This window comes from Bos indicus x Bos taurus, chromosome 4 (genome assembly GCF_003369695.1).
Source record: "Bos indicus x Bos taurus breed Angus x Brahman F1 hybrid chromosome 4, Bos_hybrid_MaternalHap_v2.0, whole genome shotgun sequence".
Lineage (NCBI taxonomy): Eukaryota > Metazoa > Chordata > Mammalia > Artiodactyla > Bovidae > Bos > Bos indicus x Bos taurus.
Genome location: NC_040079.1, coordinates 109,327,306 through 109,343,340, shown reverse-complemented (window position 1 = coordinate 109,343,340; position 16,035 = coordinate 109,327,306). Strand labels below are relative to the sequence as shown.

General features: G+C 38.6%; 1 pseudogene; it reads right to left on the bottom strand.

Annotated features, from left to right (window-relative positions):
* Positions 1-14,681: 14,681 nt before the first annotated feature.
* Positions 14,682-14,779, bottom strand: LOC113891968 (annotated as a pseudogene).
* Between the last annotated feature and the right edge of the window lie 1,256 nt (positions 14,780-16,035).

Genomic DNA, 16,035 nt, shown 5'->3' with positions numbered 1-16,035 from the left:
AAAACTGATCACAATTCTCAGGGATATTTTTATGTGGATAATAACCATTCCTTATATTTATTCAGTTTGATATGCATGGTTTAAACACCATCGTTTGCATTCTGGAGTTGGACATAGGACATGACACCCCTGACCAGTAAATCCCTTGAATGACTGCATTTTCCCCCCTCTGTGCATGTCTCCTTCTCACCCATTGTCTGTCTTCTTTTCATGCCTGTCAGGCGGTGGCCATGACTGTGCACTTATAAAGGTCAGTGACCCAGCAGAGAGGGCAGGCCCTGCAGAAGGCGTGTTGATGAAGCATTTCAATGCACACTGAATGTGTTAGCTCTCTGGCTTACTCCCGGGGCAGGCTACCATTGTTTCCTGTGTGGCATGGCACCCACCCGGAACTCTCATGGTATGGGCCATTCCAACCAGGAATCTATAAACCACATCCTACAAAATAAACACTCCACATTTCCCAGCACACTAAATTCTTTTACCTGGCTCTCTTTCCCTTAATTTGCCCAGTATACCCAATAAAACTATTTAAAACAGAGGTTTCCCTTATTTACATAAACGGTCGGTCATGAAGCTGTTTCCAAGGCACTATTTGTAAAATCACATCTTTCAGGCTGAAGAATTTTAGAAGGCTGAGGTCCTAAATCTCTATTATAGACACTGAATTATTCAAAAGCAGACATGGTACTTCATTTGAAATTGTCACAAGGAAGGCAAACGTGTTTCTTTGGCACGTCTACCTTTTAGTAAAGCAATGATGATGATCTAGAAGTGGAAGCCAGTGATTCAAAAATGAACGCTTCATCCCCAAATTGTAAGCAGTCTTTGCTGTGTGTGTAGAAGGCAGCTATCATTTCGGTGAAATCAAATGAATAAGTTACCTGTATATGTTCTGGTTCTAATCATGGTGGAGTAGCTTCTGTCAGACTGTCCTTCCTACAGATAGCAATTATAAACTCTGGTTAAAATATTAAAAGACAGCTATTTAAACATATTGGTCAGATACCAAAGTAGGCAGAAACTGCAGGGAATTTGATCCTTGAAATAAGAAACCACACTGGATAAGATCCATATGTTTACCCCAGTGTTCATCACACCACTATTTAGAACAGTCAGGACACGGAAGCAACCTGAATGTCCATTGACAGATGAACGGATAAAGAAGTTGTGGTACATGTATGCAATGAAATAAAAAGGAATGAATTTGAGTCAGTTCTAGTGAGGTGGATGAAACTAGAGCCTGTTATACAGACACTAGAACCTGTTATACAGACTGAAGTAAGTCAGAAAGAGAAAAACAAAATACCGTATATTAACACATATATATAGAATGAGGAAAATGGTACTGATGAACGTATTTGCAGGGCAGGAATTGAGGCTCAGACATAGAGAACAGACTTACGAACACAGTAGGGAAAGGAGAGGGTGGGACAAATTGAGAGAATAACATTGAAATATATACATTACCATATGCAAAATAGATGGCTAATGGGAAGATGTTATATAGAGCAGGCAGCTCAGCCTAGGATGCTGTGATAACCTAGAGTGGGGTGGGGGGTGGGAGGGAAGTTCAAGAGGGAGGGGACGTGTGTATATCTATGACTGATTCATGCTGATGAATGGTATGGCAGAAAGCAATACAACATCATAAAGCAATTAACCTCCAATTAAAAGCAAATTTTTTTAAAATGAAAAAAGAGATATAAAGAAAGATCCATATGTTTATCAATATGCTTATGGATTTTCCTGAGCGTACTCTAGGGTCCACCTATTACAGGACACCTGTAACTCAAGCAGAAAGCCGCACCATCTGAATTGGCCTGAGAATTCAGAGAATGGAATTTGGGTTTATTACAGTGACTGGAAATCGAGGGGTAAAAACCCCTTAAAGTGATACTGCAGAGGAATTAGGACAACCACAGCTGGAGGACTGAAAGAACAGAACAGAGATTTTAGCTCCTGTTCACTATGTGGAGACAGAGTCAAGATTCTGAGTCCTGCCAAGTATGGTAACTTTTCAAGATTTTGACTTAAACTCTAGAAAAGTTACACCCTGGGTACAAAGACTAGACATTGAGGTATTTGCCCTAAGACTAATCACAAAATGAAAATGGACCCTGTCAAAGCATCAAACCAAGCCTCTACACTTTCAAGGTGATCAGTCAGTAATTTAACTGGCAGATAGAACAAAATTAAATACTGTTCACAGGAAAATAACAGAACCTATAATGTATCTTCTACAATGTTCAATATAAAATTTAAAAATTACTAGACATATGAAGAAACCAGGAAAATGTGACCATACAGTAAATGACCTGAGATGTCCAAGATGTTACAAAGACTTTAATGCAGCTATAATATAATATTTATTTAAGGGGTAAAGAATAAGATAATTATAGTAAGCAGACAGATGGAGAATTACAGCAAAGAAATGGAAACTGCAAAAAATGAGCCAAATGGACATTTTAGAACTGAAAATTATAATGTTTAAAATAAAACTCACCAGCTAGTCTTAAGAGCAGTATAAAGGGTCAGAAAACTTGAATGCATCCATACCAACTATCCAAAGTAAAGAATAGGGAGGAAAACAGTTTTTTAAGTATGTGAAAAGAACTTCAGGGTCCTGTGGGAAAATACCAAACAGTGTAACATATATGGAATAGGCTTCTCAGGAGAAGAGGAGAGAAAAAAATGAAAGAGAAAAAACAATTGAAAAAATAATAAAAGAAAAATTCCCAAATTTGATGGAAAACATCAAATTACAGATCCAAGTAGATTAGCAAACCCCATACAAAGTATGAAGAAACCACATCTAGACACAGGTTAGCCAAATTTCTGAAAACCAATGATAAAGAGAAAATCCTGAAAAGTTCTCAGGAGGAAAGGACATCACATAAGGGGACAATGATACAGATAATAAGTGACTTTTCAACAGAAACAGTGGAGACAGAGGCCATAGAACAATATCACTGAAGTGCTAAATAATAAATTCAATCCATCCAGAATTCTACACCCAGCAAAAGTATCCTTCAAAAATGAAGGTAAAGGTTGATTTGCTAAAGATGGGTTAAAAGAAACTTTACAGGCTGAAAGGAAATGATAGCAGATACAAATTGATATCAATAGAAGTATAAAAGCACAAAAAGAGTTACCAAAGAAATGAGTCACTAGGGATGTAATGTACAACATGATAAATAGAATTAACACTGCTATACATTATATATTATATATGAAAGTCGTTAAGAGAGTAAATCCTAAGAGTTCTTATAACAAGGGGAAATTGTTTTCTAATTCTTTAATTTTTGTACATTTATGAGATGATGTTCACTAAACTTATTGTGGTAATACTTTCATGATGTATGTAAGTCAAGTCATTATGCTGAACACTTTAAACTTATACAGTGATGCATGCCAATTATATCTCATTAAAATTTCAAAACAAATCACTAAAGCAAAATTTATAATGTATTTTGGTATTTGTAACATAGTGATATACAATATGGGCATTAATGGAATTTAACTGTTGCTGTATTTTTAAATTTTACATGAAGGGGTAAAATATCCAATTTGAGTAGGCTGTGGTAAGTTAAGAATGCATTTTATAAAACTTGACAAATCACTTAAGTAATACAAAAAGGTACAGTTAAATCCATGGAGAAATTAAAGTTAATATTTTAAAAATATTATAAATCCAAAATAACGCAGGGAGGGAGAAACAAAAGAAAAAGATAGGAAAAATAGAAAACAAATAATAAAACAGTAAACCTAAATTCAACTGTATCAGTATTAAATAAGCTAAACACTAATTAAAAGATAGATCCTGCCAAATAGCATAAAAGGCCAGATTCTACCATATGCAGTCTTTAAGAGGTGCACTTTAAATACAAAGAGACAGCTTAAAAATAAAAAGTTATGTCATGCAGACTGTGAGCATAAGAAAGAAGATGTGGCTGTGTTACCCCAAGACGAACGGGACTTCACACAAAGGAGCACTGCTAGAACTTAAGGCATTGCATATGGATAGATGACCAAGTCAACAGAAAGACACACTAATCAACTATAAACACATATATAATTAATAACAGAGCTTCAAAAGATATGAAGAAAAATGGACAGAGCAAAAAGAGAAAGAAATATCCAGTCATAGTTAGAGACTTTGATATTAATTCCCCAGTACTTGATAGACCAACTAGATGAAAAATCAAGAGCACAGGAGATTTGAACATTACCAACCACCTTGACCTATTTGACATGTATAGAATGTTTTTACCTACACTTTCAGAATACATATTCTTTTCAAGTTCACATAGAGTATTCACCAAGATAAACCATATGCTGGGTCATAAAATAAGTCTCAAATTTCAAAGGAAATTTTACAAAGTTATTTTCTTACATAGTAGAGTTAAATTAGAAATTAATACTATATCTTGAAGACTGCTAAATGAACTGTGGGTCAAAGAAGAAAACACAGGGGAAATTAGAAACTACTTCAAAATGAATGACAATGAACATACAACATATTAAAATTTGTGGAATGTAGCTAAATCAGTTCTGAGAGTGAATAAACCTTAAATGATTATGTTTTAATAAAGAAAGATATTACATCAATGATATAAGTTTTTATTTTAAATGGCTATAGAAAAGAATAATTAATAAAAGGAAGGAAATAAAAATGATAAGAGCAGAAATCAATACGATAGAATACAATGTGTGAAATTACCAAAAATTGCTTTTTTGAAAAGATTTAATACAATGTATAAACTCCTAGCAAGGATGATTAAGAAAAAAAGAGAAGCACAAATGATAAATATCAGGAATAAAACAGAGATGATACTACAGATCCTACAGACATTAAAATGATAATAGAAGAAAATAAGAGAATATTATGCCTTTAGGTCAACAGATAGCATTCAGCAAATACATACTCAGTGAATGAGCTCACAGTTCCTATGTCACACCAGACACAGAAAGTGAGATGAATTTTATGTTTGAACCTAAAAGCTAAAACTCAGTAGTTTCTAGAAGAAAGCATAGGAGGATATCTTTGAGACCATGGACTGGCAAAGATTTCTTATGAGGAGACAAAAACACTAAACATAAAAGGAAAATTTGTAAATTGGGACTTTATAAAAATTTTAAGACTTCTGTTTATCTAAAGGCTCCATTAGTAAAATAAAATGATAAGCCACAGACCACTAGAAAATATAATATCCATATTTGAGAAAGGACTTACATACAGAATACATAGAGTCCTACAAATCAACAGTTAAAAACAAACAAGAATTTTTAAAATGGATGGAATGCTTGAACAGATACTTCAGAAAAGAAATGTACAAGAATAAAAGCTCAAACATCACTAGCTGTCAGAAAATTGCAGATTAAAATCATAATGACATTTTGGTTCATACCAAATGGTGAGACTCACCAATTGGTGAGACTGGAAGTGTAAAAATTCCATACAGTGTTATTGGCAAAACAGTACCACCTATATGGTAACTTCTTATGTATTTAACTATGCCATCGTTTAGCAATTCTACTTGTAGATACTTGCTCAAATGAAAAAAAAATTATGTCCATAAAAAGTTGTATATGAGAATATTTATGAGATTTGGGATTTACTGGACGTGAATATAAGGGAATCGTCTGAGGTGATATGGTGGTGGTGGTTTGTTTTATTTTTTTTGTGGTGGTGGTCTAGTCACTAAGTCGTGTCCAACTCTTGTGACCCCATGCACTGTTGCCTGCCAGGCTCCTCTGTCCATAGCATTTTCTAGGCAAGAATACGGAGTGGGTGCCATTCTCTCCTCCACTGAGGTGATATAAATAATCTCAATTACATTTACCAAAACTCACTGAATTGTACACTTTAGATATGTGAGCTTCATTCTATATGAGTTTTGCTTCATTTTTTTTTTTTTTAAAGCCAACAACATTGTTAAGATGTCAGATCTACCCAGTTTATCAATACAACCCCAGTGAAAGTTCCAGGAAGTTATTCCATGGATACTGAGAAGCTGATACTAAAGTTTATGTGGAAAGGCAAAAGACCCAGAATAGCCAACACAATACTGAAGAAGGGAAGATAGGAGAACAGATGTGTCCTGACTTCAAAATTTACCTTAAAGCACAATTAAAGGAAGCAAATGGCAACCCACTCCAGCATTCTTGCCTGGAGAATTCCATGGACAAAGGAGCCTGGTGGACTGCAGTCCGTAGGGCTGCAAAGAGTCAGACGTGACTGAGTGACTATCACTCACTCACTCACAGTTATCAAGACGGTGCAGTACTGGCAACAAAACAAACCAGTGTAATGGAACACACAGCCCAGAAGTAGACCACATGTGTGTGCCAAGTCACTTCAGATTCTTTGCAGCCTTATGGACTGCAGCCCACCAGGCTCCTCAGTCCGTGTGATTTCCCAGGCAAGAATACTGGAGTGGGTTGCCATGCCCTCCCCAGGGGATCTTGCTGAGCCAAGGATCGAACCTGCATCTCCTGCGTTGCAGGTGGATATTTTACCCTTGAGCCACCAGGGAAGCCCAGACCATGTGTCTACAGAGTTAAGTGATCTTTCACAAAGGAATAAAAGCAACACAATAGAAAAAAGACAGTCCCTCCAACTAATGATACTAGAACAACTGGACATCGATATGCAAAAACATGAATCTAGACAGAGACTTCATACCCTTTACAGAATTAACTCAGAATGGATCATAGACCTAAGGGTAAAATGCAAACTAAAAAAATGCTAGAAAATAATATAGGAGAAAACTTGGATGACCTTGGATAAGGCGATGACTTTTTACATTGAAAGCATGATGTGTTAAAAAGTGATATGTTGGACTTCATTAAAGCTAAAAACTTGTGTTCTGTGAAATATAATGTTAGGAGAATAAGAAAATCAGTCATAGACTGGGAGAAAATACTTGGAAAAGATAGTTCTGATAAAGGACAGTTATCCTAAATATACAAAGAACTCTTAAAACTCTGTAAGAAAGCAACCTGATTATAAAACAGGCCAAGACCTTAGCAGACACCTCACCAAAGAAGAGATATAGATGCAAATAAGCATATGGAAAGATGCTGCACATCATACAATATCATGGATGAGCTGTGTGTATGCTCAGTTGATCAGTCACGTCCAACTCTTTGTGACCCCACGGACTGTAGCCCGCAAGGCTCCTCTGTCCACAGCACTCTCCAGTCAAGAAAACTAAAGTGGGTTGCCATGCCCTCCTCCAGGGGACCTTCTTGACCCAGGGGTTGAACCCATGTCTCCTGCATTGCAGGTGGATCCTTTACCACTGAGTCACCAGGAAAGCCCATGGAGCAACAGAAACTCTAATTTATTGCTGGTGGGGATGCACAGTGTTACAGCAACTTCGGAAGACAGTCTGGTGCTTTCTTACAGGATTAACTTACTCTGACCATACAATCCAGTATCCAGACTGGATAGATATTTACCCAAAAGAGTTGAAAGCTTATGTCCCCCCCCCCCCCAAAAAAAAAACGTGCACACAGATGTTTCTAGCAGCTTTATGAATAATGGCCAAAACTTGAAGCAATCAAGGTGTTTTTCAGTAGGTGAATGGATAAATAAACTATGATACCCATTCAGCACAAAAAATAGGGGCTGGGGGCTATCAAACCAAGAAATGACACAGAGGAAACTTAAATGCATATTACTAAGCAAAAGAAGTCAGTCTGAAATGGATACAAATGGTATGATTCCAACTATATGATATTCAAGGAAAGGGAAAAATTATGGAGACAGGAAAATGATTAGTGATTGCCAGGGGCTGGAGAGGGAGGTGAATTGGTGGAGCACGGAGGATTTGCAGAGTAGTGAAAATACCCTGGGCTTCCCAGGTGTCTCGGTGGTGGAGAATCTGCCTGCCAGTGCAGGAGCCGCCGGAAATGTGGGTTCAGTCCCTGGTCTGGGAAGATTCGCCTGGAGAAGGAAATGGCAACCTGTTCCAGTGTTCTTGCTGGGATAATCCCATGGACAAAGGAGCAGGAAAATACTCTGGATGTTACTATCAATATAATGATGGACATGTCATTTTGCATGTGTCCAAATTCATGTAACAAATAACACCAGAGAGAACCCTAATGTAAACCATAGACGCTGGGTGATTATAACGTGTCAGTGTAGGTTGATCCATTGTAACAAACATGCTGCTGTGGTGGGGAATACTGATAATGGGGGAGCAGTGAGGGGAGAGGAATATGAGAGATCTCTGTACCTTTCCCTCAATTTTGCTTTGAACTTAAAACTGCTCTATTAAAAGTCTTAAAAAAAAAAAAAAAGCCAAGAAATCAACCAATCCCATGCTTACCTTCTCCAGGGGATCTTCCCAACCCAGGGATCAAACCCAGGTCTCCTTCATCACAGGCAGATTCTTTACCAGCTGAGCCACCAGGGAACCCCAAGAATGCTGGAGTGGGTAGCCTATCCCTTCTCCAGGGGATCTTGCCAAACCAGGAATTAAACTAGAGTCTCCTGCATTGCAGGCAGATTTTTTACCACTGAGCTACCAGGGAAGCCCTTAAAACTGCTCTAAAAAGTCTTTAAAAAGAAAGTAAAAAATCCAACCAGTCTCATGCTCATCGCTTTCCCCTCTAAAATAAAGCAATTGCACAAAATAATGTTAGAAAAATGTTGAAAGTATCCTTAAATAGTGGTCCTGAAGCCTCGGCATATTCTCTGTTCATCACTCCTATTTGCTTGTTCTGTGAAAGTTAGCTGCTGCCACTGCTAAGTAGCTTCAGTCGTGTCCGACTCTGTGCGACCTCTTAGACGGCAGCCCACCAGGCTCCCCCATCCCTGAGATTCTCCAGGCAAGAACACTGGAGTGGGTTGCCATTTCCTTCTCCAGTGCATGAAAGTGAAAAGTGAAAGTGAAGTCGCTCAGTTGTGTCTGACTCTTTGTGACCCCATGGACTACAGCCTACCAGGCTGCTCTGTCCATGGGATTTTCCAGGCAAGAGTACTGGAGTGAGGTGCCATTGCCTTCTCCACTGTGAAAGTTAGACTGGTTCCTAATTCATGTAAAGAGTTAAAAAGAAAAAGCTAAACTAATAATTGGTACATTATGTAACTTCTTAGTTATTATTGTAAGTATTATATACTTAAGTATATATTGTAAGTATTATATACTTCTTATTGTGTAACTTCTTAGAGGCTTTTAAGGACAACTTGACAGGGCCTATCAAACCTTGAATAGACTATCTTTGACTCAGAAATCCCTTTTGTAGAAACCTGCCCCTACTAATAATCATACTAAGTGGATAAATATAAGTGGGCTACGATTTCACTATAGCATGGTTTGGAATAGGAGCAAATTGGAGACACTTTACATGTCTATCGGTAGGGGAATGGTTACATAATTAAGGCACATCTACATTAACAAATATTGTGCAGCTGTTGAAAGTATAAAATTACGTGTCTCTGAGATAGTTGTGTGTGAAAGAAGCAGGCTACAGAACAATATGATCCCAGTTCTGTAAAAATAACTCCCTCCCTTCTCTCTCGGTTTCTCTCCTTCGTTTTTTTTTTTTTTGTAAATGCATAGAAAACGCCCTGATGGATACACATCAAACTATTATCAGTGGTTACCACCTGGAGAGAGGTGGGTGGAGAGACGGCAAGTGAGAACTTTCATCTTTTTAAAGCGAGAAAATGCAGAAAGGAAAACAGTCAAGGAAGACAAAATGATATTAGGTTAGCCATTAAACAAAGTCAAGGGCTATTGATAATGTTCTAAGCCATACCCTTTGAGCTGTTTTGCAGATACTGAAACCCCCACCAGGTGGAAGAAGTTACTACCACATGTAAAATAGCGGGAGGCAGGGAGCTCAGCTAAGTGCTCTGTGATGACCTAGGGGGTGGAATGGGGGTTGACGGGTGGAAGGGAGGCTCCAGAGGAAGGGGATATTTGTATGCTGCTGCTGCTGCTAAGTTGCTTCAGTCGTGTCCAACTCTTAGCGACCCCATGGACTGCAGCCCACCAGGCTGCTCCGTCCATGGGACTCTCCAGGCAAGAACACTGGAGTGGGTTGCCATTTTCCTTCTCCAATGCATGAAAATGGAAAGTGAAAGTGAAGTCGCTCAGTCGTGTCCGACTCTTAGCGACCCCATGGACTGCAGCCCACCAGGCTCCTCCATCCATGGGATTTTCCAGGCAACAGTACTGGAGTGGGGTGCCATTGCCTTCTCCAGATTCTAATTCTCTCTGTTGTACAACAGAAAGTAACACAATATTGTAAAGCAATTATACTCCAATTAAAAAATAAACTTTGTACAAGCCTTTCGGTGTATGTGTTTAGTGTCTGAGTTGTGCCAACTCTTTGTGACTCTTTGGACTGTAGCATGCCTAGTTTCCTCTGTCCATGGGGTTTTTCAGGCAAGAATACTGGAGTGGGTTGCCATTTCTTCCTCCAGGGAATCTTCCTGACCCAGAAATCGAACCTGTGTCTCCTGGGTCTCCTGCATTGCAAGCAGAATTTTTACCCATTAAGCCATCAGGGAAGCCCATACTGTTTAATTTTTTTCTCAATGAACGTATTGTTTTGTAATTAAAAATGTTTTTTCAGTTTTCTTGAGATGAAATTGGCACATACCATTGTACTAGTTAGATGGTTGGATGGCATCACTGACTCAATGGACATGAGTTTGAGCAAACTCTGGGAGACGGGGAAGCCACTGAACTGAACTGTACAACATAATGATTTGATATATGTTTGTACTGCAAAATGACCACAACAGTAAGTTTAGTTAACATCTACCACCTCCTATAGTTGCAAATTGTTCTCCTTGTGATGAGAACTTTTACAATTACTCTTTTAGCAACGTTCAAGTATACAATAGCATATTACTAAGTATAGTCACCATGCTCTACCTTACATCCCAAGGACTTACTTATTTCATAACTAAAAGTTTGTACCTTTTGACCCCCCCACCCATTTCTACTGTGTGGATCATGACAAACTGTGGAAAATCCTTAAGAGATGAGAATACCAGACTGTCCTCCTGAGAAATCTATATGCAGGTCAAGAAGAAACAGTTAGAACTGGACATGGAACAACGGACTGGTTCCAAATTGGGAAAGGAGTACGTCAAGGATGTATATTGTCATCCTGCTTATTTAACTTATATGCAGAGTACATAATGCGAAATGCTGGGCTGGATAAAGCACAAGCTGGAATCAAAATTGCTGGGAGAAATGTCAAAACCTCAGATACGCAGATGATACCACCCTTATGGCAGAAAGTGAGGAAGAACTAAAGAGCCTCTTGATGAAAGTGAAAGAGGAGAGTGAAAAGCTGACTTAAAACTCAGCATTCAGAAAACTAAGATCATGGCGTCTGGTCCCATCACTTCATGGCAGATAGATGGGGAAACAATAGAAACAGTGGCAGACTTTATTTTCTTGGGCTCCAAAATCAGTGCAGATGGTGACTGCAGCCATGAAATTAAAAGACACTTGTTCTTTGGAAGAAAAACTATGACCAACCTAGACAGCATATTAAAAACAGCAGAGACATTACTTTGCCAACAAAGGTCCATCTAGTCAAAGCTATGGTTTTTCCAGTAGTCCTGTATAGATGTGAGAGTTGGACCATAAAGCAAGCTGAGCACCGAATAATTGATGCTTTTGAACTGTGGTGTTGGAGAAGACTCTTGAGAGTCCCATGGACTTCAAGGAGATTAAACCAGTCCATCCTAAAGGAAATCAGTCCTAAATATTCATTGGAAGGACTGATGCTGAAGCTGAAGCTCTAATACTTTGGCCACCTGATGAAAAGAACTGACTCTTTAGAAAAGACCCTGATGCTGGGAAAGATTGAAGGCAGGAGGAGAAGGGAACAACAGAGGATGAGATGGTTGGATGGCATCACTGACTCAATGGTCGTAAGTTTGAGTAAGCTCCAGGAGTTGTTAGACAGGCAGTGCGTGGGGTTGCAAAGAGTTGGACACCACTGAGCGACTGAACTGACTGACCCATTTCTATCTCCCCACCCTACCCCTACCTCACCTCTGATTGTTTCAAGAAAGAAAGGAAGAGGAGAAAAGAAAGGCAAAAGGAAAGGAAGAAAAGGAAAAAAGGAGAGGAGGAAATGAAGAAGGAAGAGAAGGACAGAGGGAGAAAACAGGTGTCTGCACTGCAGAGGCAGAAACCACGTAATCAATGTTCAGAATTGGTCAGGACTTACTTGGAAGTTGGTAAATAACCCACCTGCCAATGCAGGAGATGGAAGAGACAGGAGTTTGATCCCTGGTTGGAAAGATACCCTAGAAGAGGGCATGGCAACCCACTCCAGTATTCTTGCCTGGAAAATCCCATGGACAGAGGAGCCTGCCGTGGTACAGCCCATGGGGCAGCAGAAAGTCAGACACGACTGAGTACGCACACATAGACATATTTGGAAGAATGATTCCTTCTAGTGCACTCTCTGAGTTCAGGTAGGGCCAGATTTGACACCCGAGACGATTATTTTTTACTTTTAAAGACAGAGCAGAAGATTCCTCAACTTCACTTGATTGAGAATGGACTGATGTTGAAGCTGAAACTCCAATGCTTTGGCCACATGATGCGAAGAGCTGACTCATTTGAAAAGACCCTGGTGCTGGGAAAGATTGAGGGCAGGAGGAGAAGGGGACAACAGAGGATGGGATGGTTGGATGGCATCACCGACTCAACGGACATGAGTTTGGGTGAACTCCGCGAGTTGGTGATGGACAAGGAGGCCTGGCGTGCTGCAGTTCATGGGGTCGCAAAGAGTCAGACACAATTGAGCGACTGAACTGAACGTGCTTCCCAGGTGGCTCAGTAGGAAAGAACCCGCCTGCCAATGCGGGAGACTCTAGAGACTCTGGTTCAATCCCTGAGTCACGAAGATCCTCTGAAGGAGGAAATGGCAACCCACTCCAGTATTCTTGCCTGGAGAATCCCATGGACAGAGGAGCCTTGTGGACTTCAGTCTGCAGGATTGCAAAGAGTTGGACATGACTGAAGCAACTGAGCATGCACGCATATCCCTAATGTAGAAACTGAACAGCTGATCATCGAATACTAACACACACGTTTTTAGCTTTCAATCACCCAACTTGAAGTTAAGAGAGGAGCAGTGGCTTGGATGGGGGATGCCCTTCTACACTCCTATTTCTATGATTCTGTTTTTAGAGCCCATCACTGTGAAGTTTAAGAACATGAAGAACAAGAGGTCTGTTCCCAGGCTGTACCTCCACGGCCTGGGAATCATATAGAACTCGAAGCTCAGCTCTGTCACCTACCAGCTTCTGGGCAATGTAATTAACCTTCCTGAGCCTCAGTTTCTTTCTTTGGAAATGGTTGTAATCATCCTACCTTGCAGGCCTGTTGTAAGGACTGTTTTAAGAATAGATGAAACCTGAAGAATTGATTAAAAACCTTGTTCCTAGCAGGTGCTCCATCATGATCGTATTTAATCCGACCTCCTAAAATAACCCAGAAAGCTAGTGGAGCCCAGTGGAGATAAGAACACCTATTGCTTTACTTCTAGGTCAGGCCTCTTTACATTACAAAAGGCTTTTTGTGAGTCTTTTAACACAATAACTTTGGGTCTATTAAGACTTTACCTGACTTTGCAATGCTGCTGCCTCCTCCCTTGTTGAGATCTACTTTGTAGCTCAGGAGAGACTTGTAGGCACAAATTCCAGGATGTGAAGGGTTATTCCCCACGTGAAGATTGTGGGCAGTTTATTCCTTCATCCTCAACTGGAAAGGGTCACGCTAGAGGAAATGGGATTACATTTCACCAGGAAGGAATTAGATTAGAGGGGAAGAAGAACTTCCTGACTGATGATTTCCTTCCCTGCAGTCTTTAAAAATAGAATAGTTCCCCATTTGTCAGTGTTTAAGATGCAGGAAGTTAGAATAGATAGCTTCTCGAGATCTTTTTCAATGTTAGCATTACTGCTGTCACAGGGCTGTATTGCTAAGAGGAATGTACAAATACGAATTGACGACAACTTAGAGGGATGTTCCCCCCCCACCAAAATAGGAAATGCTTACTCAAAAGGCTTCCCTTTGTCTCTCAAAAGGCTTAGAAAACTATACAAAACTGCTTTAGCAAGCTAAATTAATAATTCAGGGAAAATCACTGAAAGAGATCTAGGAAACTATTTTATGATATTTACATTTATATATAGCACATTAAAATTTGTCACTATAGGTATTATTATTTCTGTATTATTAGATACTTGAATCAAACCTAAAAGGGCTGGAACTGGGTCTGAGATCTAACTCGTTGGACTGGGTGGTCTTGGGTGTAATTCGACGTCAACATGTGGGCAAATAAGAATGAACGTAAAGTAATACTGACATCTAGTGGATATCTTGTGTTACTGCCACTATTTTAGGTAGAGCTTAAACTCAAAGAGCTAACTTTATTATTTTTTTTTCAGTTTAATGCTATTTTTTATTTGTCATAAAAATATAAACTGGACAGCTTTTTGGATCTTTTAAAAATCGAGATTAATATTTTTGTATGAGTAACTGAGTCATTTATATCTTTAAATTTATATCAACATAAAGAATTCAGACTGTCCTTTTAGAAAATCAAATGCCTCTTAAAGCTTTAAAATCAAGAGGTTTCTTATCTCACTTTGGCTAATAATATAGAAAAAGAAATATAAAAATATGGAACGCTACACGAATTTGCGTGTCATCCTTGTGCAGGGGCCATGCTAACCTTCTCTGTATCGTTCCAATTTTAGTATATGTATATGTGCTGCCAAGCAAGCACAGAGCTAACTTTAGTATTCTACAAATCAGAGAGGACAAACCTAAAAGCCCTTTCTCCTTATTTTAAGAGTATATATATATATATATATATATAAGTTTGCAAACATTTGTTACTACTTAAAATTATCATTTTATGTTTTCTAATTTAATTTTACTGTGGTAATGGAACATGATCTATGTGACCATTTGGAATTTATTGAGACTCGAAAGCTAACTAAACTGTGCTAGCTTTTTGTCTTTGTTTTATGTGCATTTCTAAAGAACATATACTCTCTATTTTTGTTCGTTTGTTTCGCTTTGCTTTTTGCAGGATTCTGTATATACCTGCGAAGTCTAAATCCTGACTTGTTTGTTCGAGTTACTCAATTTATCATATTCTGATACAGATTAGATAAAATCTTCCTCCATGACTGTGGTTTGTCAATACCATATTACATTTTAATGAGTTTTTTGCTTTTTGTATATACTTTAAATGCACACAAGTTCATGGCTGTTGAATCTTCTTAGTGAAATGTTCTTTTTAATTGTGCATTTCTCTTTTTATCCACATTGTTGTCTTTTGCCTTAAATTCTGTTTTATCTAACATTAATATTGCTATAATCACTTAGGAAAAAATTTGCTTGTATTTTTAAAATCTCTTTTAATGTCTCTAACCTTTTAGTGTCCTTTCGTTTGAAGTATGTCTCTCATAAACCATATATGGCTAACTTAAAAAAAAACTGAGGGTCTTTGTATTTTAATAGTGAGTTCATTCTCTTTACATATATTGTGATGGTTGATCTATTTAATCTTACTTCCAGTACATAATTTACAGTTATTTATTGTTTATTTTTTATAGTTTCTTTTTCCTTAAGATCTATTGGATTGATTGTTTTTTTTAGTTTTTTGAATGTTGAGTTTTTTAAAAATTTTATTTATTTATTTTAATTGGAGGCTAATTACTTTACAATATTGTAGTGGTTTTTGCCAAACATCGACATGAATCAGCCATGGGTGTACATGTGTTCCCCATCCTGGACCCCCCTCCCACTTCCTTCCCATCCCATCCCCTGGGGTCATCCCAGTGCACCAGCCCTGAGCACCCTGTCTCATGCATCGAACCTGGACTGGTGATCCACTTCACATATGATAATATACATGTTTCAACGCTACCCTCTCAAATCATCATACCCTCGCTTTCTCCCACAGAGTCCAAAAGTCTGTTCTTTACATCTGTGTCTTTTTTGCTGTCTTGCATATAGG